The 24,169-nt window shown below is 47.8% G+C and overlaps 1 long non-coding RNA gene across 2 annotated transcripts; it reads left to right on the top strand.

The window, feature by feature from the left end:
* The first annotated feature begins 1,186 nt into the window (after positions 1-1,186).
* Positions 1,187-9,894, top strand: LOC141415729 (uncharacterized). 2 transcript variants are annotated; one of them, XR_012440669.1, is made up of 3 exons: positions 1,187-1,445; positions 3,181-3,370; positions 8,231-9,894. It is a non-coding gene; the product is annotated as an uncharacterized lncRNA (long non-coding RNA). The 2 variants fall into 2 exon arrangements; XR_012440668.1 differs by lacking the exon at positions 8,231-9,894 and adding an exon at positions 5,912-6,003.
* The last annotated feature ends 14,275 nt before the right edge of the window (positions 9,895-24,169 follow it).

Below are 24,169 nucleotides of genomic sequence, written 5' to 3' on the forward strand. Positions count from 1 at the left end.
TGAGGGTCCCCTGTGAGAAAGAACGTCAGAGCCAGCAGACTGGAGTGAGAGGCCCACCTGGCCACAGGGAGAGTGGACACACCCATGACACGAGGACAACAGATTACCACGTTGTGGTCATTCTCAGCTCGGTGCCCTCCTTGGCATCTCCTTGACAACCCAATGGGATTTGCAGAACTTTACGGGGAGCCCTGGTGATGGACCCACTTCCAGGTTCTGGCCTCGGTTCTTCCTTGGCTCTAGTGTGCACTTCATGCCCTCTGTCAACTGTCAGGAAATTGCGAGGATTTCTCTACTTTTCCTGCTACCCTCATCTCCATGCCCACCTCTGTCACCAACTCCTGGGCCAAATGGACGTCTTCCTGGAAGTCACCCCTTGTCTTTCCATATACACTTCATTCAACACCAAACACTTGCCAGCACAGTGTTCTCCCAAGCTCCGATACCCTGAAAATCCCAGAAAGAGTTAGGCCTTGAGATACTATCCCTACATGGGTCCCCTTTCTCTTGCCTCATATTTTGTGCAGTTTGGGGAGAACAGGTAACTCCAAGATGGCTGCCGGGACACTCGCAAACCCCATCATTCTCCCTGGAGGCTCTCCCCCGTGCTCAGCCCCAGCCCCGTGACAGTGTCGTCCCTCATCGGCTTGACATTCTCCTTTGTAACTGAATCTTTAATGCGATTTGACATCTTTTACCCATGCTCAAGAAGCAGCAATCCTGCCGATCAAGGAGAGAGGCCATTGATGGAAGACCGTGCACCGAACCCAAGAGACAGTAAAAATCCTGCCAAGGTCTGTGTAGCTCATTTGTTTGCTTTTACTTGCTTTTTACCTATTAGATTCTTTTTGTAAGCAAGAAGTTGTTGAAATGCTGCCCACCAACACTTCAGTGATAAAATCCATGTTAGTGATCATTTAAAATACAAGAATAATTTGGTCATATTTGAAGAAGAAACGTCTAGGAAATTTTGTGACTCGGTCTACAGTTCTGTTGTTTCAAGGTCAATGTTATTTTTCCACTCCTCACAGTAATCTTATCGGATAGGACTTCGACTGTCCCAGTATCTTTAGTAAGGACTCTGGGACTTTAAGGTAAATAAGTGTTCAAGGTCACGTTGCTAAGAGTGGCAAAGCCAGGATTTCAGCAAGACCTGGACACCTGAGCCTCCAAATGCAATCAGAGCAGGAAAACAGATTTGATTAACTCCCAGTGCATCTTTTAACTTAATTTTATTTTCTCATTTTCATCTTCCTCAGAAGAATAGAATAAGTCTCAAAGCAATTTCGCCTTGGCGTGAGTCACAGACAGTTGACCTCAAGTGAACTGGGCGGGCTTTGCTTTGAGGCTTTACTCATTAGAACTACTCCATCTCCCAGGAGAGAAGCTGATGGCAAAAGAAGAAAGGAGAAGAGAGAGAGATCAGTCCTGATCTTCAGCCCCATGTAAGCAAAGTTGAAATGCTGGAATTACACGAGGCTAACTCAGTTACATGCAAGTTCTGTTTTACTGAAGTCTTACAGTGCTTTTTAGCAATTTTTAATTTTATTTTTAATAGCTTCTTGCTTGAATTTCCCCACGCGAGCATTGGTTTAGGACTGGTGGTGGTGATGGTCTGGTGGACTGGGTCAGAATGAGGTGGAGTCAGTTCTTTTACGCAGAGGTCAGTCAAAGTCTCTCGAATTCCTCTGGCTCGAAGGTTTTCAGAAGACTTGTGAATCCTCCCCGGCCAAGAGGAAAGTTAGCTCGTACGAATTCACTCACTTATACCTCTTCAAATACTCACCCCTTCATCATCTCAGACCGTCTGAAATTCACGTCATGGAGGTTGTAAAGTACTAACGCTGCTTGTTCCAGCGTTGTGGGGACACGGCCTGATGTGCACACTGCCCACCACATCCACCTGTGTGCCGTGCTGGTCCTAATACCGCACAGACCTTAAGGTCCAGGCCTTCTATGTACTTCCACTTTCCCTTCATGCTCTTTGGCTCTTCTGCATTTTCTACAATAAAATACATTACTTGTGTGCTTAGAAAACAGATTCACATTGTTAAAATTTAAAGATGCCATCCGTAAGTAACTTATCCCCACTCCTTCATTTCCCAAGGGACCAAACCTGGTTTTCTGAGCCGGCAGTTGCCAGCTTTGCTAAAGGACTTTCGGTCTTACTGATCTTGCTAAAACCTTTTTGTCTCCAACCTTCTACAGCTCCACTTATCAAACACTTCCACAGCAGGTGAAGGAAAGGTCTGTGAGTTCACACACACCACACACACACACACACCCCTTACACACAGGTACACACCACGAGAAGAACTCACATGTACACGTGTGTACACACAACACACATGAACACACACACGCCACACCCCACATACTCAAGAGGGTGGAGAGAGCAGCTTTGCCCCATGGCTGCTGGCAGCTACTGCTCCCCGAAGCCAGCTGGGACCCTGTGGTCTCTGGAGCCCAAGGAACTCTGATCTGCCCTCACCGCCTTCCTATGAGTGACACTGGTGTGTCTGGAGGAAACCTGGGCACAGAACAGTCAGACTGTGAATGTCACCATGTCACCTAGGGCCTGTTACCCTCCATTGCAAAGAAAGCACTGCTCAGACTCTTGAGCAGAAGGGACTGCATGCTGGTTTCCTGGAGGATGGAGTAGCATCATCAGAAGTGACCATAACCCAGGTGCTGATGCTCACACCTGTAATCCCAGTTACTCGGAAGGCAGAGCTCAAGAAGGTCACAGCTCAAGGCCAGCCCAGGCAAGCAGTTTTGGAGAACTTATCTCCAACAAAGCATCAAACAAAGGCTGGCAGAGTGGCTCAAGTGGAAGAGTGCCTGTCTAGCAAGCAAGGCCCCAAGTTCAAACTCCAGTACTACCAAAAAGAGAAAAGAAGTCATCACATGTATGGAAAAAGCAAGGAGAAGCTTGCTAATGGGCAGTGCAGTGCCTAAAGCTGGACACTGAACACCTCTCCATGTGACCACAATTGACACAGATCAGGGCAGCTGGGGGACTTAGCTGGCTTCTCTCCACAGAGGGCATCAAAACACTTTCCACCCCAAATCCAGGGCGAGGTTGAGACTCAGGTGCCAGCTTACCCCCATGACCTGTCACATTGGCTCCTCTTATTAGCAAGTTGTTAACTTAAGAATCTTTTCCTAATCATTAACCAGCTTTCAATAGGCCACAATACCAAAGCAACCCGTGTCCATCACAGCGACCACCTGGAGAGTGTCCGAAGACAGTCACACGCCTCTTAACAACGGAGGTGAATTCAGAGGACCACCCACGTCCCATGGAACCACCATCACGGATCCCGTGACTATACAAGAAATGGTATCTGCCTTCCCAAGAACTTAGCAGGTGAGAGCAAAGAACGAGAAGGAAAGAAAAACTACTGTAAAAGACACCATACCCATCAGGTAGGCAATGGGTGGGAATTTCCCAAACACCGTGTGCGAGAGAGGTACCTGTGTGACCACCCGAACCTCCGACATCAGTGTTCGTGGGCTCCTCTCCCTCCTTGTCACATTGCAAAGAGCCTCTGGTCATCCCAGGCCTTCCTCTGTGACAAAAGATGATTCCATCACTCCTTCTACTACAGAGTACCCTCATCCTCGTGAGTTGATCACTAGTGGGTGTGGTGTAGGCCACGATGGGAAGGGAAGGGGGGCCCTCCCTCCCCTTCCAGGGCCTCCTCTCTCTCTCTCTCTCTCTCTGTGTGTGTCTCTCTCTCCACACACATTCCTTTACTTCAATAATCTCTCTTTGTTGGACCTTTCTTCTACAGGTAGAAATTGCATTACATTGGGCTTCTAGACCACCTCAAACTCTCTTTCCAACACTTAACTCTGTCTTCCTTTCTTCCAAGCCCTTTCTCTTGTGTTCTTCACCTCCCACGCACCCAGCCTGGCATGCACATCTCCCGTGAGATGGAGTGTGGTGAGTTTAACTTGCAGAAGACCCAGAAGTGACCATAGATCCTGGCTCCAGTATCCACAAACGGCGAGACTTTGGACGAGTCTTAACCCCAGAATTCAGTCTCCTCAGCTGTGCAATGTTGACACCTCCCTGTGAGCATGGCTGCCACTGTCAGATGGACTTCCCTCTGGCTGACTGTGAGGGGACCAGGGGACTGGGGGATGCCGTAAGGGAATGTTCACTTGGGTCCCAGTGCAGGAGGACGACCAGGGTATCCATCACAGCTTGTCATTGTCATTACAAACTCTTGGGGAAGAGAAAAGACTGCAGTTGGGGGAAACTCAGCTTTCTGTAGATCTAGACTTTCCCCTCTCACCTTTGGATCTGTGCAGATAAGCTCAGAATTTTACAAATGCAGTTTTAGGGTGCATTTTCAAGGCATCTGGTTTCTTTGTATTCTTTGGGATAGAGTCAAAATTTATGAACCATCAACTCTTGCAGAAAATGATGTCAACATGACTTTTGGAGGGGACATTCAAACCACAAAGTACCTGCGGTAGGATGCTGAAGGAAGGACAGGGGTTTGCAAAAAGAAGAAAGAAACCACTTCTGATGGAAAAAATTGGGGTTCAGAGAATGACATTCGATTTGGGGATCTCTAAGGAAAGGAAAAGTTTAGGAAGACAGAGATAATTCATGTCGTTCATGAAATTAAACACAGTAATTTAAGCACACAGGGGAATGCATGTATAGAGTAAGTACAGGCTGATTTTACATGCAATTACAGATAATGTGCACACACGCACATATACAAACACAGGCACACAGCAGAGGCCAGATAAGGAGACTGAGATGTTTTCATTTAATTAACTTTTTGTATTTATTGTTTTTGGTGGGACTGAGGTTTGAACTCAGGGCTTGGTGCTTGCAAAGCAGGAGCTCTACTGCTTGAGCCACATCTCCAGGCCATTTTGCTTTCTGTACTTCGCAAATAGGGTCTCATTTGCAAATAGGCCCAGCCTGAACTGCACACTTCCTGGGACGACAGATGTGAACCACCATACTCAGCTTTTGTGGGTTGAGATGGGGTCTCTTGGGCTTTTTCCTAAGGTTGACCACAATCACAGTCCTCCTAACCTCTGCCTCCTGAGTAGCTAGGATTCTTTATAGGCGTGTGTCACCGATCTCAGCTGACAAATGTCATTGTTTAGAACAGTTTCAGATTTGCATAAAAATAATGCAGACATTATGGTGTGTTCCATTTACCTCACTTTTGGTTTCTCCTTATTCATGTCATAGTTATCTTTATTACAATTAATGAACCAATATGGAGTCGTGAACTACAGTTAATTGTGTGCACTGTTACTAAAGTCCATGTTTTATTTGGATTTCTGAGTGACCTTTTCTGTCCCAGGGTCACACCCAGCACACCACATTTACTCATCAGGACTTTTTGTTATCCCTCAGTTTCCCTGGGATGTGCCAGTTTCTCAGACTTCCTTGTTTTTGATGACCTGGCTGATTCTGACTGGTCCAATACTTTGTCTGATGTCCTTCTGCTGGGATCTGCCTAGCGCTGTGGTCTTGATTAGTCTGGGAGAGAGGCCACATGTACAAATTCTGTACGCTCCGTGTTGTTAGGAAAAACGCCGCTCACAAAGCTCACGAGAAAAGTCTCACGTCCATAGAGCAAGGTTTAATGGCAGGCCCAAACCGCCAGGCTGGCTGGGGTAAAGATGGCGCAGCCCCGAGTCTGGGCGAGCAGTGGCTTTTATAGAAGGGGGAGGGGAAGGAAGTTGGCACAGGTGCTGGAGTCTCTGGTAGGGGTGGGGCTGCCTTAGAGCACGGGAATTTGTTTAAGGGCGAGACTGCCATTTCGGCTGATTCACAAAATGGCGACATTATTGTTCTATCACATGTGACTTGTCACTGTTGACCTGGGTCATTGGCAGAGGCAGTGACTTTTCACTCTTCCCTTCATAGGACGGATGTCACCTGGCGGCACAGGAGCGAGGAGTTAGGCTGAGCTTGGTGATGGTACATCATAAAATTTGTCTTTTCCCACTCATTTAGTCAGTCATTTATTTATGTGTTGACTCAGAGATACTTTCTTTATACTTTTTATTAGACCACTATACTATTTTATTTCTTTTCTTGCTCCAGCTTTTCCTGCTTTGGCCATGGGGAGCTGACCGTCGTGGTGTCTTTTGTGGCAGTTGTTGCTTGTTTTTGAGCATTTCCTAATTTTTTGGCACCACTTTTGGCTTCTGTTGTGTATTTCCTGCCCTAGTTCTTCAGTCGGCTGTTTATCCAAAGAGTTCTGGCTCTCTCGGTTGGAGAATGGGATAAAAAACCAAAAGATGTGGTGCTCAGTGTGCTCTTGCTGCTGGGGCCCTGTTTGTTTTTCATTCTTAAAAGCCCTGACAAAGTACTAAGCCTTTGAGCTCAAATACATTTATGCAATCTGTAAATAAATATCTAGTCCCTGTGACTTCTGTTATGGCTTCCTACTCCTGAGAGACCTGTTGCTGCAGTTGACTGTCCACTGCCCAGCCCAGGTCAGAAAGATGTGGCCTATGTAGCCCTGTCCCTCGGAGTCAGGGGCAGGTCTTGGAAGGAGCTGGAACTGTGAATTGAGAACCTATTTCCCCAAGACTTGACCCTACACAGCAACATGGTAGGGAAGGGTAGGAAGGAAGCCAGGACCAGAGATGCTGGCCTCGAGTTGGGCTGAACTTCCCAGGTTCCTTGATGGCCACATCTACAGGTCTTCCATCACCCTGGGCAGCCATCTCCTGGTCTGGTGCCCTTTTCACCAGAAAAACCCAGCAAGAAAAGGGGTTGACCAGTGATTCTAGGGCTTGAGAACAGCAAAGAAACTCCAGACACTCTTCTGGGAAGAAGAGCTTGTCTATTGTCAACACAGGGACAAGGAATGACCCCTTCCCCACCCATTGCACCTCAACATCTCCAGTTTTCCAGCATGAGCTCGCTCACCTGCAAAGAGGTCACGTTGGAGACAGGAGAAGCTAACTCCCTGGTGACTACTGGCCACGAGCATCGCAAATGAGGGTTGCTGACTGCTGGAGGAGTTTGGTGCTGGTTTTCAGGTCAATTGTAAACTTACTGGGGTGCTGGCAGCAGTGATTTTGGTGGTGGCCATGTTAAAGAATGGACTTGCCAGAAAAGACCACAAAGATTTAGTTCTGGGTAGGACAAGAGTGGGTCACCCCAGAAAACAGCCTTCCACCCATGTGAGTCCTGTGCTTTTGTTGACTTTCCTAATAGAGGGAAGAAAACACTACTTATGAGGTCTGCCATGTATAAGGTGTGCTGACCCAAGACTTCTGCTCAGGTGGCTGTGCTCATGCACACTGGAGCCTCTGGACCCTGAGCTGGAGTGGCCGCACAGAGCTGGAGCCTGCTGTCTTCCACCCATCCTCTCTGCTTTTGGCCTCACTTAAGAAGCCAGCTTGTTTCCAACAGCTGGAATCCCAGCTGAGAAGAACTGGCCAGCCCTCGGCCTCCCTCCCTCATCCCACCTTGTCCTCACAAAACACCGCCTCGCCACAGCCCGGCCAGGGAAACAAATACATGTCTGTCAGTAAATCCACAAGACTTCAGTTTGGGGTTAAAAGCAGAGAAAATCACAGTATCAGTTATCATGGTCACAGCCCTAATGTTACCTTAGTCAAATCACTGCTGATTAAAACCAGCCCTGTTAATAAACCACAGGCTTTTTTCCCCCCTCAAACGCCTATAACCACTTTCTTCAACCCCTATTAAAAGGCAAACCCCAAAGAAAAACACAGCTTCAGAGCCCAAGTGCTGCCTAATTCCCCAGAGGTGGAAAAGGCAAGCCACAAAGAAATGTCTCTTTTTCTTTTCTCACCTTCCCTCCCCGCCCCCCCACTCTTAACAGAGTCAAACTTTTTAAATAACTAAAGAGAGAAATCAATGAAAAGCAGCCAGGAGTTATCGGTCTAAAATGGAGATCTACTGAAAGCGTCCCCCACCCCCGGCCCCCCACCCCACAACCAAACGAAGGCCTTGCCAGCAATTCCCGGGCTCTGACTCACATCCTCACTACCTACTTCTCCTCTTGCTTTCCCCTAAGGGACTGAGTTTTCCTCCCACGTAAGCCAAAAAGAATTTCTCTGGATTAGAGAGACTGATGAAAGCATTTTTAATATTTGAGTTCAGGTTTGCAAGCCCCATAAAACCAACTTTTCCCATTGCCTGCTCTGTCCTCCCCCACCGCCCTGCCTAGTCGGTAACTTTTCACTTCCATTTGCTCTGCAGAAACCAGCGAAGACCCTCTCCAGATGGGGTCTCTGGCCCCCTGGGCTAGTTCTCCACCCCCCTCCACCTCCAAAAATCCTTCAGAAGGGGGTGGAGGACGCACAGGGCATATGTCTTTCAAGTGAAGACTGGTTTGACAGCGTGCTGGGCGGCTCAGAGGGGAACATTTCAAGCCTGGAGGGGAAGTTTTGACAGTCCGTTCCAGGGAAGACTGGAGTCATCTCCACCCGCCCCCCTCATGGAGCCAGGAGGCAGAAGAGGAAGGCTGTGCCTTCCCAGGGCTGGAAGACTTGACCTTTCTTTGTCCTTCCCACATTGCCATCACTGTTACACTGGCCTCTCACATTAATGGCTGCTCGGCCACCTTTACCTTAAATTCCAGCCACCTTGAGATGACCGTGGTAAACAGGCCTTTTGTGGAGTAACTTTGCCAGGAGCTCAAACCCAGCTCAATCAAATGGTTCTTGAGCATCAAGAGGCCTAGTGGAAGAAGAAGAAGAAAAAAATGGCTGCTGACTGCCTTTTTCCATTACTGCTCTGAGCTTGGGGTCTGAGATCTGACTGCTCCTTGGGGGAGCTATTTAAGTCCCTCTGGCAACCCCACAAGAAAAGCTCATTTTGAGAGAGTGAAGAATCGTCTCCACCAAATGCCGCAAGCACTTCTTCCCATCCAGCCCCATCACCATCACTGCTAATTGCCTTCAGATGACAGCAAACTGCTGACTGACACGGCGAATGACAGATTAGGGTGTGAGTGTGAGGATTTAGGAGACAAAACATCATCCTGAGGTACAACACCCAAAAGGGACTGCCAACACAGAGCGGCCATGGCTACAATGAGTCACACGGGAACACCGCCCCTCCCTCTCTGGGAACGATCAACGCTTCCGTCTGCATGAGGACGTTTTCAGGCTGACTCCATTTTTCCAAAGGGTGTGCTCTAGTAATTTCAGTATTTATGATGGGTCTCAGCTACCAGAGCAACCAAAATGTCATCTCATTGGTGTTTCTCTGAAATGAGTACGTTTGTGCCAGGAATGTCTTTCCTGTAAGTTACCACGTTTAAACTTGACAGGAGTCAAATTTAAAAAAAAAAAAAAAGAGTCAATGACTCTAAGTCAAAGGAGTCTCCGGGAGACAATGTCACTTGCCCAAGATCATCATCGTCATAACCACGGCTGTCATTGTCATTACTCATCTCTCTTTACGTGGCACCACCTTTAGCACAGGGACAGTATAAATTCTAATCTCATCAATGACACTGCAAAGCAAGGTCATTTGATTCATCTGGGGAAGATCGTCTATCAATTGACACTTCTTTTGAGGGATTTTAGAGGTCATTTTCTTAGAGGTCATTCCCCGGTGTTCTCAGTCAAGTTGGTCCAATACAAGGTCAGGTTTGGAGACTTTGGAACATCCTTCACTTGCCACTGAGGGACTTGTGTTACTTTGTCTGACACAGTCCTTGCTAAAAATACCCAGATCACTCTAGTGAGTCATTTCACCCACCCTGAGCAAACCTGCTTTCACATCACACAATCCAATATGGCCCCGCTGGAAAACTCAAGGAGCCTGGACAAGTTTGCAATGTTATCAGGACTTTGGAGCCCTCCAATCTCATGGTTCCTGTTGCTGCTTCTCTTGGGTGCAGAAGTTCCTACATGCAAGATTAAAAATGTAGAGGTTTTGCCTCCTTATAAAACTGCAAATAAAATATTCCCAAGAGGAGGTCTCCTTGATGAATAAACACATGACTTTTCATTTACTGGTCTGCAGAAGTGCTTTTAAAGCAATCCAGGCAAAGTTTCCCGCCCCCGTCCTAGCACGAGGGTAACGCACACCGTATTTCCCCTTTCCTCCCTCTAATCAACTGCATTTCAGCAGGCAGGACTCTGGGGGCTGCCTTTCTCCAGGTGGTTTCCAGCACTGCTGTGGGCTCTGTTCAGAAGGAAGTGGGACAGTATTGCCCAGTACCTTAAATTGCTTTGTTTTCCCCGGCTCTCCGTACAAAGCCTGACCTCACTTTTCTTTGGACTCCAGAACTTCTGCCTCAAGCCAGACAGGATTGAGTGTGCCTGGACTGACATACTCCCATCAAAAATAAAGTCACTTTCTCTCCCCATCATAGGAGTGGAGGTTTGAGAAACCTCAAACTTCTTTTTGTGCTAGATTCATAGTGACTATGCCAGAGGTTAGCTTAAACCCGTAGAATATGTCCATATGTAATTTTTTTGTGATTCTGTCCAGTTCACATCCACCTGGGTTTGAAAGTCCTATGGTGGCAGCTTCCCCAATCCAGCAGCTCCAGGCTAGGGTCCAGCCAAAGCCCACATCTGTCTTCCGGCAAGGATAGTCGCCAGTCTCTTAGAGAAACACTCATCTGAACATCTGACCCTTGTCCCTCTAGGTCTACCACCCCCAGCTCAGAGCACAGAAGACAGATTTCTTATTGAGGGCATGTCCAGTTCCCAGAGAGCTCCAGAAAGCAAGCCCTCATCTCCATTGACGTTGGGCGAATGGTGACGATGACAGGCAGTGCCATTCATTAGCGAGTAAGGGTGGACGGGCACAGTACTTCAGCTCACTTAATCCTCCTGACAGTCTTAGTAGTCCTTTGAATAAACTGAAAGGGTTGTATGAAGTGCCCAAGGTCAGCTCGTGAATAAAGGGTGGTGTGTGATGTTCCAGGCACCTCAAGCTGAATAAGAAACAGACAAGAACAACAGGTAGACCCAGGAAATTCTACCCCAGGCGGTGTCCCGGAAGAGGACATAAGTAACCTAGCAGAGGGAGAGATTGGGAAGCCCGGAGGGGACTTCCTGAGGGTGAGGGTACGTGAGCCGGGTATGACCAGACTCACACAGAGAAGGAGCAGCCACAACGCCGAGGGACATTTGAGGAGACCACACCTCATGTGACTAAGGCCCAAAGAGCAGCCTCATGGTTCTGAGCTGCTCGAGGTTTGGTGTAACAAGAGCAGAAAACATCTGAGAAGCAAAGAGAACTGAGAACAAGGATGTGTGGGTGCTGGAGGACCGGGATCAGATAGACGTCACCTAAGCTCGTGAAGGTCTTGGGGGCTGGAGAAGTGGCTCGAGTGGTAGGGTGCCTGCCTAGCCTGCCTGGCAAGCATGAGCCTCTGAGTTCAAACACCAATGCTTCCAAAAAATAAAAATAAAAATAAAAATATTTGTGCTCTTTGAAATGATCTGTCTGGAGACTGGAGGAATGGAAGCAGGTTGACCAGTTGTGATGGGGAGGAAGACAATGTGTAATATCTCTAGAAGATTGACTAAGTAGGACTTAGGAGCTTCTAGTGGTGGGAAGGAAGGTGGATTTTTGGACAGCAGGAATACTTCTGAGCTGAGGGTGGTGACTTTAAGAGGACAGGGGAAGCAAGTCATGTTTCACTGGGGGCATGGTGGTCAGTGTGTGCTCTGCTGCAGTTCCCTTGAGGCTGTGCTGCAGGTGCTTGGGAGCGGACCTGATGGTGCTGACTGAGATGCCATTGTGAGTCTGACTCGGAAATCCTTCTGGGGAGAATCTGGTGTCCGAATTTCATGTCATATACTTACAACCCAAAACTTTCCTTAAAAGTCAGTGCTAAAGACTCCACTTTTGGTCAAAAGCTAGTGATGTTCTAAGTCTCCCATATTAGCAAAAGCCAAACTTGAGGACAAAAAAGTGAAACAAGTCAACTTTGTGTTCCTCCAGCCCAGCCCAGCTGACCCTCTGAACCCCGCTCTGCGTCGTCCCCTCTACACAGGTGCCCTCTGGTGTGACCTTCCCCAGCTGTCCCACTGGGGTTCTCTGTGAGAACAGAACTTGAGGGAGAAATTTAGCTGAGGTGCCCCATCTGGAGAAGTTCTTGTGTCTTGTATGTCATGTTCAGTTACAAAATGGAAAGCTGATGTTGGAAGAAATTTTTTAAATCTGTGGACAGACAGGTCATGCTTGGGAGGGGCGGGGGGAAGTCCCTGTGTCCAAACATCTTGTCCCTGACCCACCAGCACCTCCAAGGTGACTTCTTGGGTCTGAGTTCTCTGTAGGAATGGATGGATTTGTAGTGAAAATGCTGTTAAGTGTACTCATTAGCTGGACGTCTCTGCACCATTTATTCACCCTCTAAAGGACTCACAATGAGCTGAAAAGACCCTAAGACGTTTGTAGGGTGCTCTAAACAGGACGCCTCCCTGCTTGGACTCAGAGGTAGTGATGTTTAGCCAACCTATTTTGGAGCAGTTTTTCCCTTCCTGTCAGCTGGGAGCCCATCTGTTCTTCATGTAAGTTTGGCTTTCTCTCCCACATTGTTAAGCTGTGAAACAATGCTGTGCGCGACTGCGAATTGGGAAATCCTTGGCACGTTACCTGATGGCAAACTAAACGTGGCGCCCAGATTTAGACAAAGCATCCTACAAATTTGCTTTGCTCAGTGAGAACCCCAAATCCCTCTCCTCTCCTCGTGCTTAGTCAGGATGGGGGTCACAACCTAACCCTCCCTTGGAGGACAGTGTCGGGAAGGAGTAAGATTAGGACTTGCCCTTCGTGGGACAGAGGAGCTGGAGAACAAAAAGATCACTGTGTTCCTTAGTCAGCCTCTCTCATCTTTAAATTACTGCAGAGAAAGGATATCATGGACCTTGGGGACCATCTGAACCCACGCTTTCCTTCTAGGTCACAAAGGGACAGCTACTGTCACTCCTCTGAGAAGCTGTGCTTGGTAAGTGGCAGGCCTGGACCCAAGGCCAGGCTCCTGACCCCTCAGTTCAGGGCTCTTTTATGGTCACATAGTCTTAGAGCTTGTACGGTGGAGAACGTATGGAAGGTTCAGAGCATGGCGTGAAGTGGAATATTGGGTCACATTCTGGACGATTCAGGCAAATCGGGGAAGATTTGAGGGTTGTTTTATTTCTGAGTGATTAAATATGGTTACCAGAGGCCGGGGAGGGAGTGGAGTGCAGAGAGATTGGCTGACAGATTCAAAGTTAGCTAGATAGGGGAGTAAATTCTATTTCCTATTGCACGGTAGGGTGATTGTAGTTAACAATTCTGTAGTGAACATTTCAAAATAGCTAAAAGAGGGGATTGTTTAATTGTTCTGACCCTGAAGAGGTAGGAAGTGCCTGCCATGGTGGACATTTGAGCATCCCATAATATACACATTCATCAAACATCACCTTGTACCCTACAAATGATTATATTAAAAAATATATATATATGTGTGTGTATATAGAGAGAGATTTATACATGATTACCATGTTTAAATTAAAAGCGAAATTATGCATCACCTATCTAAATACAACCGACCCACCTCCCCATCTTCAACGGGAACAGCTCTCTAGAGAGCGCTTCTGCCTGTCCAGCCCTTGTCCCCCTTTCACTTGGATGAGGCCGAGCAGAAGGAAGGCCCCACTGTCCCTGACAGCATGGCAGCCCGCTGAAAATGCTTGCCTTTTAAAGTGTCAGTTGATGTCCACACAGCTACAGACTCAGTCCTTGACGCAGACCTCAGGAACGTAATGGCCCCACACTCTCCGGGCATTTCTTGCCCTGGACATTGGTTCCTTTACCTGGGTTCTTGAGGCTGTGAGTGCCACATAGCTTGGTGACTGCACTCTGAGAAGCCAAGACAAGGCAGGACTGTCCATCTCCCTGATCTGGATGTCTGTACTGCTACCGCGAGACATCGTGGGAGCTGCAGCCTTCACAGTGTGGACCCCAGAAAGTGGCCTTGCTCTCTGCTCATCCCTTGTGTCCCTTCTCAGAGGCATAGCACCTTCCAGACAAGAGATAGAGGCTGGGCTCAGCTGAACCAAACAATTCCCAAGGCCAGCTTTTCCCTGACATAGCCCTTCCCTTCTTTCATCCGACTCTGTGTTCCTTGAGTCTCAGTTGCTCATCCCTGGGCTTTGGTGGCATGGCTCTTTCTGTAATTAAGGGAAGAAACATAACTCATGCAACAACAATTATTAAACAACCATGCTCTGTGTCAAGCACAGAAGAGACGAAGTCCCTGCCCTAATGGCTTACACCGGAAGAAAAAGGTAGCCAATGAATAAAAGCACACAGTAGAGCCAGGCATGGTGGTGCAAGCCTGTAATCCAAGCACTCAGGAGGCAGAGGATCGAGGTTCACAAGTTCAAGTCCTGTTTGAGCTACGGAGTGAGATCCTGTCTCAAAACAGAACAAGAAAAAGCACACACTAATATGTATATGTGCTTGTGTGTGTAAATTAATTATGCACCCCCCCACACACACACGATTTGTGACTGTGATATGTGACTTACGCTGTAGAAAGGCTGTTTAAATGCCCCGAGGGAGAATAGCTGAGGAGCCCTGGCTTATGCGTGGGCGAAGGGAGACATTTCATCTAAGACACAAAGAGCCCTCAAAACAGTGATGAGCCGTCCGGGGTTCCCCAGAGAACCAGAACCCACAGGATGCATGTTTGGCTTATAATTATAGAAGGGGAGATATTAGATTTGTTCAACTTACATAGTCAGAGACTCAAAACTTCCACAATGGCCATCTGCAGGCTGAAGAGCCTGTGAAACCAGTAACTGCTCAGTCCAGAGCCCAGGGACGCACCCCAGCCCAAAGGCCTGGACGCCCCCACCACCACGCCCCGGGAACCACGGTGCAAGTCCACATTCAAAGGCTGCAGAATCTGGACTCTGATGTCCAGGGGCAGAGCCTGCTCCAGAGGCTCCAGGGCTCTTCAGCCCCCTTTCTGCTTCCTCATCCAGTCCAGGCTCCCAGCCTCCTGGCCGTGCCACCCACCTCCAGGACAGGTCTTCTGCACCCAGTTCCATGGAAAACCCTTGCAGACACATGCAGAGAAATGCTTTTGTTATTTCCTAGGCATCCCTCAACCTGGTCAAGGTGACAGCCAGCATTAGCCATCATGAGACAGAGCAGGTTCTTAGGAAGAAGTGCCTGACCTTCGTCAAGGTCACAGCCTCCTTCCTTCTTGCCCATAGGTGGCTCTCTCTTGCCTTTCCTCTTTATTGATCTGGGTTTTGGTGGATCTCAGCAGTCCTGAGGATGCCATCCAGGCTATGAGTGTGGATACAAGCCTGTTCCTAAAAAAGCGACGTCATCTTTGGCACAAGATCATTGTCTGCAGACGGACACACGTCTTAACAAGTAACTTTCTGGACACAAAGCAGAAAGATAGCTGGGCTTTGACCCTTCACCGTGCCTGTGAAACCCATTGTCTAAGGTTAAAAGACAGCTCTGGAACCCATCAGCTATAGAGGGTGTGGGAGGGTGAATGTGGTGGAATATTATGCACTCGTGAATGAAAATGGAAACTGAGACCTGCTGAAACTGTTCCAGGAATGGGAGGAAGACCAATTCTCTCCTTTCCAGGGCATCAGAATTTACTACTGTGAACTTACTGCCACCCATGTCTGTCAGTTTAAAGAACGGCTCAGTGGAGAGATGCCCGAGTTCTCTGCCATCTGGGGATCTAGTGCACACGGGGCCATCTTGAGGAACAGAGACAAGTGAGTGGAGCATGCTGCAGGGAGAGGGCACTTACGGAGGGAAGAAAGGCCGAAGACGTCACAGAAATGTAAACAATTGCCAGGACAATGGCAAAGTGTGGGCAAGATCCCAACAGGGTCCCCTGGGGTGACGCTGTGCATAGACCAGCTTTTCAGGAGATCCCCACAATGGTGCCCGAAACACACTCTGGTTTTATCAAATCACCCAGAGACTATTAGCAAATAAATCCAGAAATACGCTACAATTTTCCTGGGACCCTCCTGATTTCAAATTTTTATTGGATTCTGTCTGTCTTTGGGCACCAATTTTCTCTCTATAAAATGGTACTGTGACCTAAATTATTTCAAAGATATCATTCCCTTAATGACATATGTTTGCTCATGAAAAATACACAGCCCTGTTTTATTCGTGCGTTTTCACACGAACTGTGTGCTACCAGACATGTCATTCTGTGATTTTCTTCTCATCCCTCCCATGTAGCGTGTGGAGGGACACCTCATCTGGAGTCGGATGAGCCCCGGGCTTCCAGCCATGCAGACGTCTGCTCTGGTGCTCAGCACAAAATGAGCTTGCTCACGAACGTAAATTCTGCAAACTTCATTAAATAGCACATCGTCCTCCCTGGTGGCTGTAGATTTCTGAGAAGACTCTTGCTCATGTCAACCTTTAAAAATTTGAGACTTTTCTTGAATGGTCTGAATGCAAATCCTGTCCCTGGTGTTATTGTCTGGGTCAAACGTCTGAATCGCCTCACAAGGGAAACTGAGAACGGAGAGGCCTGCTCTGCCACACTAGCAAAGATTGACCCCACACTTCCTGGGCTCTGGGCGAGGTGACCCTGCTAAAGGCTTTGTGACTGCATCAGGCAGCATGAGATCAGAGGGGCAGAGGCTCCCAAGTGACAAAATGAGGGGTTTGTTATGGGCACATGGTCTCACATAATGGTGGGTGACATGGCAGTCTGGTGTCGCTGTGTCCACCCTAAGGTAAGCAGAGCAGGACAGGCAGCTGGGAAGGAAAGACGGATGTAAAATGAGGCAGATAAAAACCGACTAGAGCTCATGACAGTGAGCTAAAGCCCTGAGGACAGACAGAGATACACAATGAGCTCTCAAACACCCAGACTAAAAGATGTGACTCTGGCACTTTGTCACAGAACAAAGTACGCTCTGGGCCCAGGAATCAGAGAAATGCCAGCCAAGTGATCTTGCAAAAAGCAACCACCCGAGAGCAGCACCAGCACCAGAGCTGGGCCCTGAGCTTCTGGGCCTTAAAAGCAAAAACAGAAACAAAACCAGTTGCAGGTCACTGTGGCCTCCCATGTCCTGTGGCCCCAGCCAAAAAGGAATCACGCAGTGGAGAATTCTGGAAAGGCGGTCCACCCGGATGAAAGTGCACCCCACAAACCACCCCAACACCCCAACACCTCCAGGAAGTAATGGCAGAACCAGCACTTCCAGTCATCCCATTCCTTTATCTGCTCTGGTCCACTTGGCGTGCCATTGGGAGGGAGAGGTGACCCATTTTCTACCCAAAGGACAACACGATCTTATGAAGGATGAGAATGGTGACACAGCTGAAGTTAGATCTAGGGACAAGTTGAGATCTGAACCTGCTCCCTTTTCTGTGGACACCAGCCATGCGTGGTGATGGAGGGTGCCACCTCTTCGATTCCTCCAGTGTAGAAGACTCCTGTTTTACGGGAAAAGGACGAAAAGAGGGCCATCTTAGAGCGGCACTAATTACCATCCCTCAGGCGTGGGTCACAAGCTGGCCGGTCTGCACAGTGCAGTCAGATATTTAATAAAACACAGGCAGGACGCTGGCTGCGGACCCCTGGATCCCTGCCACTGTCGCTGGGCTGGCGCCTGCTGCAGAAACCACATCTTCTCGGGATCTCTGACTCTCCTCCTTCAATCACACGAAACAGAGACGATAGCACAGAGGTGGCCAAAAACGAGGATGGATTGTGGCGAGAAACACACTCACTATACACAGGCAAAGCGTTTTGCCTCAAAGATGAAGTTTGTCTTTAGATGCGTTAAAGACAAGGAAACCTAGCCGTCCAGTTGCTCGCTTGGGGCGAGGCTGGGAGCCTGACCGTGCCCAAGGAACCAGAGGACAATGTCACGTTTCAACACGTCGTCTTAAGAAGCATCTTCCATGGGAAGTTCACACACAAAAAAGAGGGGCCATTAATCCCTCGGATCTGAACGTGAACCGTGTTAGATTAAAAACACCTAACTTGGAGGTCCGGGGAGGGGCAGAGAGAGAGAGAGAGAGAGAGAGAGAGAGAATGACCAACCTCCACAAGTGTACTCACTGTTGCTGATTGTAATCCCAGGGTCTATACACAGATACACACGCCGGGACGTGTAGGGATGTTGAAATAACACACGAAGCTTATTACACACTATGTGCGATACACTTTCAACCAATTCTGCCAGACCGCTCTTCTCTGGCTCACATGAAATACCAGAACAGTCCAGAGCCTTTCAGTTACCACTTCAGGTATCAGAAGGCCAGTCAAATGGAAACTCAAGAACTCCCCTGCCTCAGTTTGGACCAAGTCCAGCCTGAAAGCCTGCAGAGGCAGAAGGGGTGTGACGAAGGTGGTTGTGACTGTTGTCATCTTGTTCTTCCTTTTCTCTTCCCTTCCTATCCCTCTGATGACCATGGGTTCCCATGTCTGAAAGAAGCTGAAGAGGAGAGAAAGGTTTCACAGACTTGTGTAGATTCATTTAATAACCATCTCCCCAAACTGGCTTGCACTAGGAGTGTCCTAAAATGCCCGCTGTCCAGGTTCTGGGAAGCAGGACGTGATGTCCTCAGGGGAGGGTGACATTTGTCCATCTGTGGCTACAATCCACTGGTTAAACAGTAGACATGCTGGGCTGATGCCTGATGGTGCATCTCAAGCCACTGAGACTTCAGAATGGAAGACTTGGTCACCCGTAGCTCTGGGCTCTGGTTCACCCTACCGACGTCCAAACTTGAGAATTGCACACGCTTTCTGCAGCTCACCTTCCTCGCCTGTCAGATGAAGGGTCATGGTGTAGCATAACCAGGGCAACACATATCATTTTATTAGGCAGTGACATTAATAATAGCCACGAGGACATATGGCACACTTAACCCCAAGTGCTAAGTGATGGCTTGATGTCACAACAACCCAGCGAGGTCACGCTTACTGTCTTGCCCAGTTTACAGAAGAGGGAACTGGGGCTCAGAACCTTAAATAACCCGTTTTGAGGTTAATAGGGCCAGAATTGGTACACAGTTCAATGTCACTCTAAAAATCTCTACTCTTAATCAGTATGGTCTAGAATACAAGTCGAAGCATGAAACTAATGTAGAAATTCACCATAAGACTAAAGTCTTGATACGAGCGTGTCCTGCTCTGGCACAGTTACTGCAACCCGCTTTTCAACTGCCACCAGCTGGGTGAGCTCCCTTCATAAGGATGTAGACGGAATGCGGTTCCCTGACACTCTGTGTGAGTGTGTGTCGTCTGGGTGTGCGTGCATGGGTGGAGCCATGTGTATGTGGGGGGCATGTGTGTGTGTGTGTGTGTGCACGTGCATGTGTTGCTGGAAGGCCTGTGGACTGAGGCCCCCACCGGGCCATCCAAACCTCTCTTGGCTCAATCCCGGTCCTCACAGCCCAGTCCCTTCTCCCACAGTTTTTTACTCAGGACAAACACAGGTTTCTGTGCACAACTGAGTCTGCATTGCATGCACCAAGGAAAGGCTTCCATTTTGCTTTGGAGACTATTCTTTTCAAATAATAACAAACAAGACAAAAAAATAATTAAAAAAAACTGTTCGTCTACTTAAAAATGATTCAAAGCTTCCCATGTGCAAAATGTCTTCATGGGTCTCTAGTAAATTATTTTCGCATGCTGTCTGCAGAGCTGCTGACTGTGAAACGCCCCCCCCTCCCTACCCGTATCCCAGGCTTGGGATGACCTCTCACCCACAGGGTCAGCACCCCAGAGGCAGTGTGACCCACCATGTTATCTGCGAGATTCTGGGTGACTGTGGTAATTGCAGAGAAAAATGAATTACAGCTAATTACTCATGTGGCCTCAATCCCAATGGCCAGAGAAAGCCCAAAGCCACAGCCATGGCGCTCTCCTCTGCAACAGACTCAACCCGCAGTTCCAGCTGGTTCTGACGTATTTGCCAGAGGCCTATGTCCCCAAGAACCAGACGGCTGAGTTTTAAGAGAGTTGGATTTTCTTTTGCTTCCACATCCGATTTGCAGCCAAGTCTTCTTAAGGGCAACTCGACTTCCTTTTTAGCCTAGGTAATGGCACAGGCCTTCCGTGGTGGCAGCAAGCCTGACGCAGAGACATCTGACGCTGCAACCTGCTGAAAACGCAGCCTTACAAGAACTGACGGCGTCATTTGTAAGGATAAATGGAAATAATAGATGCTGAAGTTCTCGGAGAAGATGAAAGCCGAGTTCACTTGTGAGGTATAATTATTATTATCTCCAAGGCTTTGTACAAAATATAATTTGTTAATTACCGCACGCGACGTTGTCAGAAATGATCTGTACCTGCCCGGTAATTGTCCAACGCAGGCTTTTGAAAGGCAAATCCTGGAGTGTTTCCTGTTATTCTCTGGCTGCGACCGGGGATGCTTTCAAGTGCTGTGCCGCCAGGCGCCCCATGAACCCCACGAGGTCCTCGCCCTTGATGGTGAAGACACGTGTGCTCTGAGCGCGTTCAGGCCAGGTCAGCTGGGCGTGCCAGGCTCATTTTTGACTTCTGATACTGCCCATTTGCCATGGGTTTGTAGAGTCATCGCCCCCACCACCCTTCCTGGAACACCTGCATGCAATTCATGAGCCAGCTAGCATTTATGGAGTGCCTACTGCATTCAGAGTGTGCACTAGGTTCTGAGACTTGGTGCCACCAGAGCTGACATATCCCAGACAGACAAGTTCCCAATGATGATACCAGACTGATTGGTTGTCCCCAGAGTTCGTGTCCTGGTGCTGTCGATGACTGAAGGAGCTGGACAAGCAGTTAGGAGTTAAAGCAAGTTCACGCTGCAGACCAGGAGTTGAGAGCAAAGCCAGCTCAGAGTTGATCGAAAGGACAGCAAAGCTCCCTGACAGGTGGGACTTAGTGACAGAGCTAAGCCAAGGGACGGCTGGGGTCCAGGAGGTGACACAGGACACTGAGTGGCTGAGGTCCAGCTATTCCACCTTGAGCTAAATTTGTGATTGGTTGACACTGAGTCAGCTTCTCATCAAGTCCGACCACCTGTCCCCCTCCTTATCAAACTGGACATTTCTGGAAGGTCCAGCTCATCCTGGGGTTGGATAAGCTCTCATTTTGGTGAGAGGTTTGTGATTTCTCTGAGACACCACCCCTTTGCCATGTCTGGTTCTAGAGTGTCTCTCTCATCCCAAATGGAGTCACCTCTGTCATTGCTCCTCTGACATTGGTAGTGAACAGAAATTTGTCTTTTGTTCTAGCAAAATGTAAATAACAGAAAACAAGTAACCAACAAGAAAATGTCATCTATGAGACATATGTAATGAAAGTCACTAGGTGACCAGGGACGCTCTCTCTGGGGTGACATGATAAAGGGACACTTGAGTGAGAGGAAAGCCCAGGAAGCCATTCTGCCTCTGCAACCCTCCCACGAAATGACAAATGTTTGAGGAAATGGGTAGGTTTACCCCAAAATGAACATGCATACATGTATTCAAACCTCACATGGTACGCCACAAATATGCCCAAGTTTTATCTATCAATTAAAAATTCAATAATAATAAACAGATCGAGGCCAAGGAGAAACAGCTGCAGCTTTCACCAGAGACTGAGGACCAGGGACCTCTTTCCTTTTCCTGAGCTGTGCAGCCCAAGAGAGGGTGATTTGGGGATTCCAAAATCAACGGTCCTAGGTCTTATATACCATGATGGTAAGAAGTTGAGCTAGACTCATTTTTCATTTAAAATAAACTATAATATTTGGTGTGTTTTGTAGAAATGAGATGCTCATTACAGATGTGACATATAAATAACATAATAGACAAAACACAATTAACCCACTAGTATTTCAGACCAGACCAATTTGGTCATGTCATCCTCCACTTCATTCCCACTTTCTACATAAAAACTACCGATGGGTGACCGCCACGTAGACCACCAGAGCTGGGGGTCAAGAGCCACTCATGGTGTCCTGAAAGTCAGAGCGTTTCCTAGATTCTCAGCCTCCTTTTGGGAAAAATCAAGACATCCTCTCCTGGCGTCTTCGGTGTCACCAGCCTGACCTGACCAGCAACTGTTCACAATTTTCCTTAACAGCAGTTTCATAAAATACATAATTTCTTTCCAAATTTCCACAGGTGTCTTCCTGACTCATGGGAAGTCGGGAGTATGTTTTTTAATTTCCGGAAATTATCTTTGTGTTATGGATTTCTGACCTCGTTGCGTTCTGTCCATATGACGTGGTCCAATTGACACTCGTTCTTAACGCTTGCTGGGACTTGCTTATGTTTTCATAAATCCGCGTGGTCCCCACTGCTGGGGGATGTCACCTGCACACAGCTGGGTGGCTTTTAACTGTTCTTTGATTTGACTAATGATCACTTTGATTAATGATGTATTTATGTGGATCAATTTTTTACACCTTGTTTTAGACTTTCTTTCTTTGTCCAACTTCTTAATTTCCTCCATCTTGCTCGATTTTGCCTTGAGAGCATTGCTTTTTTCTCCCTCATTCCACTTGTTTCCTTTTCTGATTTGAAAAATCATACTTTATATGTCTATTCAATTAGCAATATGGTAGAAATGATTACACATATATTTAACCTCTAAAAGTAGGTCAAGCACAGTGGTTCACACCTTTAATCCCAGCTACACAGAAGGTAGAGAGTGGGAGAATATTGGTTCAAGGCCAGTCAGGACAAAAAAGTTAATGAGACCCCATCTCAACACAAAACCTGGCTGTGGTGGCATACGCCTGTCATCCCAGCTATACAGGAGGCATAAACAGGAGGACCAAAATCGAGGCCAGCTTTGGCAAAACAGGAGACCCTCTTTGAAAAAGAACTAAAGCAAAAAGGGCTGGGGCGTGGCTCAATTTTCTGGATTCTTCAGTTTTCTGTTCACCCCCTGTTTTTGATTTTATTATTATATTTTTTGTTTTTGAGAGCTTTTCTGATTTTATTTTAAAGATCTGCCTCCTTGAACGCATCTGTTTTGGGTATGTACGGCCCAGGTGTGTGTAGGTGACACCATCCAGGTTCAAATAAGCCCCTCCTGCTTGTTCACGTGACGACGAGCTTCTCTAAGACAAACTGACCAACACTTACCCATTGTCACGCCACGCATGACTGTGTTAATTAGCTTTTGTGTCGCTGGGACCAGACGCCTCACGGGTTCAGCTTTTTCAGTCCATGGTCGCTGGCTCCATTGCCTCGAGCGTCATGGTGGGTCAGAGCTGCTGGCCTCATGGCCGCCAGGAAGAAGACGAAGAGCGATGCCTGCCGTGGTGGGCTCCCTCCTTCTCCCCTTCTGCTCCAGCGTGGGTTTCCGGACACATCGGGGCACCTTTCCCCTTAGTGAATGCTGTCACAGACCTCCCAGCCGGGGGCCGTACTGACCTCCCGGTGCCTCTCAGTCCGGTCAAGGTGGCGTCAAGCGGCCACCATCACGACATATTTTATGGACCATCCTTACTCCCACCGGATTTTAAGTACTCCCACCATTCTATTCTGAAAAACACGAATTCCTAACACGCGTCAACAAACGCTAACTATCCTCCGTTATTTGGATAAACTTCTGACAGATTTGTAGGGTCATAACTTCTTCTTCTTGGCTTACCACTTTCGTTCCTTTTCTTGCTCACAGGAACAATTCCTTGTGGTCAACAGAGTTTTTATTTATAATACGTTAATTCAGAATAACCCTCTGGCTTCCTGAATCATTGAACCTCATTTTTAACTCAGATCTCCCATTAGCAAGGCAGCAGCTCCCATCAGCTGTTAGAGATAAGACGGTGAGAAAGTGTGCAGGAGGCGCTGATCCCAGCTTGCTGTAGGGGTCATTACCCAGCAGTGATACATTTCCTAAGTGACCCCGACATGCATGAGGCCCCGGGGACGGAGCTAGACGTTTTTAATCTTAGAAGAAAAGTCACTGGAACATCAATTTATATTCCCGATTAAGTCCGTGATATTTTTCAAGCAGGGTTTTAAGTAATTCACCAGTTACACAGCATACCACCAGCAACACCCCCAGTTTTGGAGACAAACTTTTACTATGTTTACCCCATCTTTGGTTTCTTTTTCAGGCTAGTCTTTATTAATTTTTTATTATTGTTGTACTGGGGGTACATGGTGACATTTACCAAAGTTCTTACAATATAGCATAGTTGAATTCACCCCTCCATCATTCTCCTTTGTCCT

The sequence above is a fragment of the Castor canadensis genome, chromosome 13 (genome assembly GCF_047511655.1).
Source record: "Castor canadensis chromosome 13, mCasCan1.hap1v2, whole genome shotgun sequence".
In the NCBI taxonomy this organism is placed as follows: Eukaryota; Metazoa; Chordata; class Mammalia; order Rodentia; family Castoridae; genus Castor; species Castor canadensis.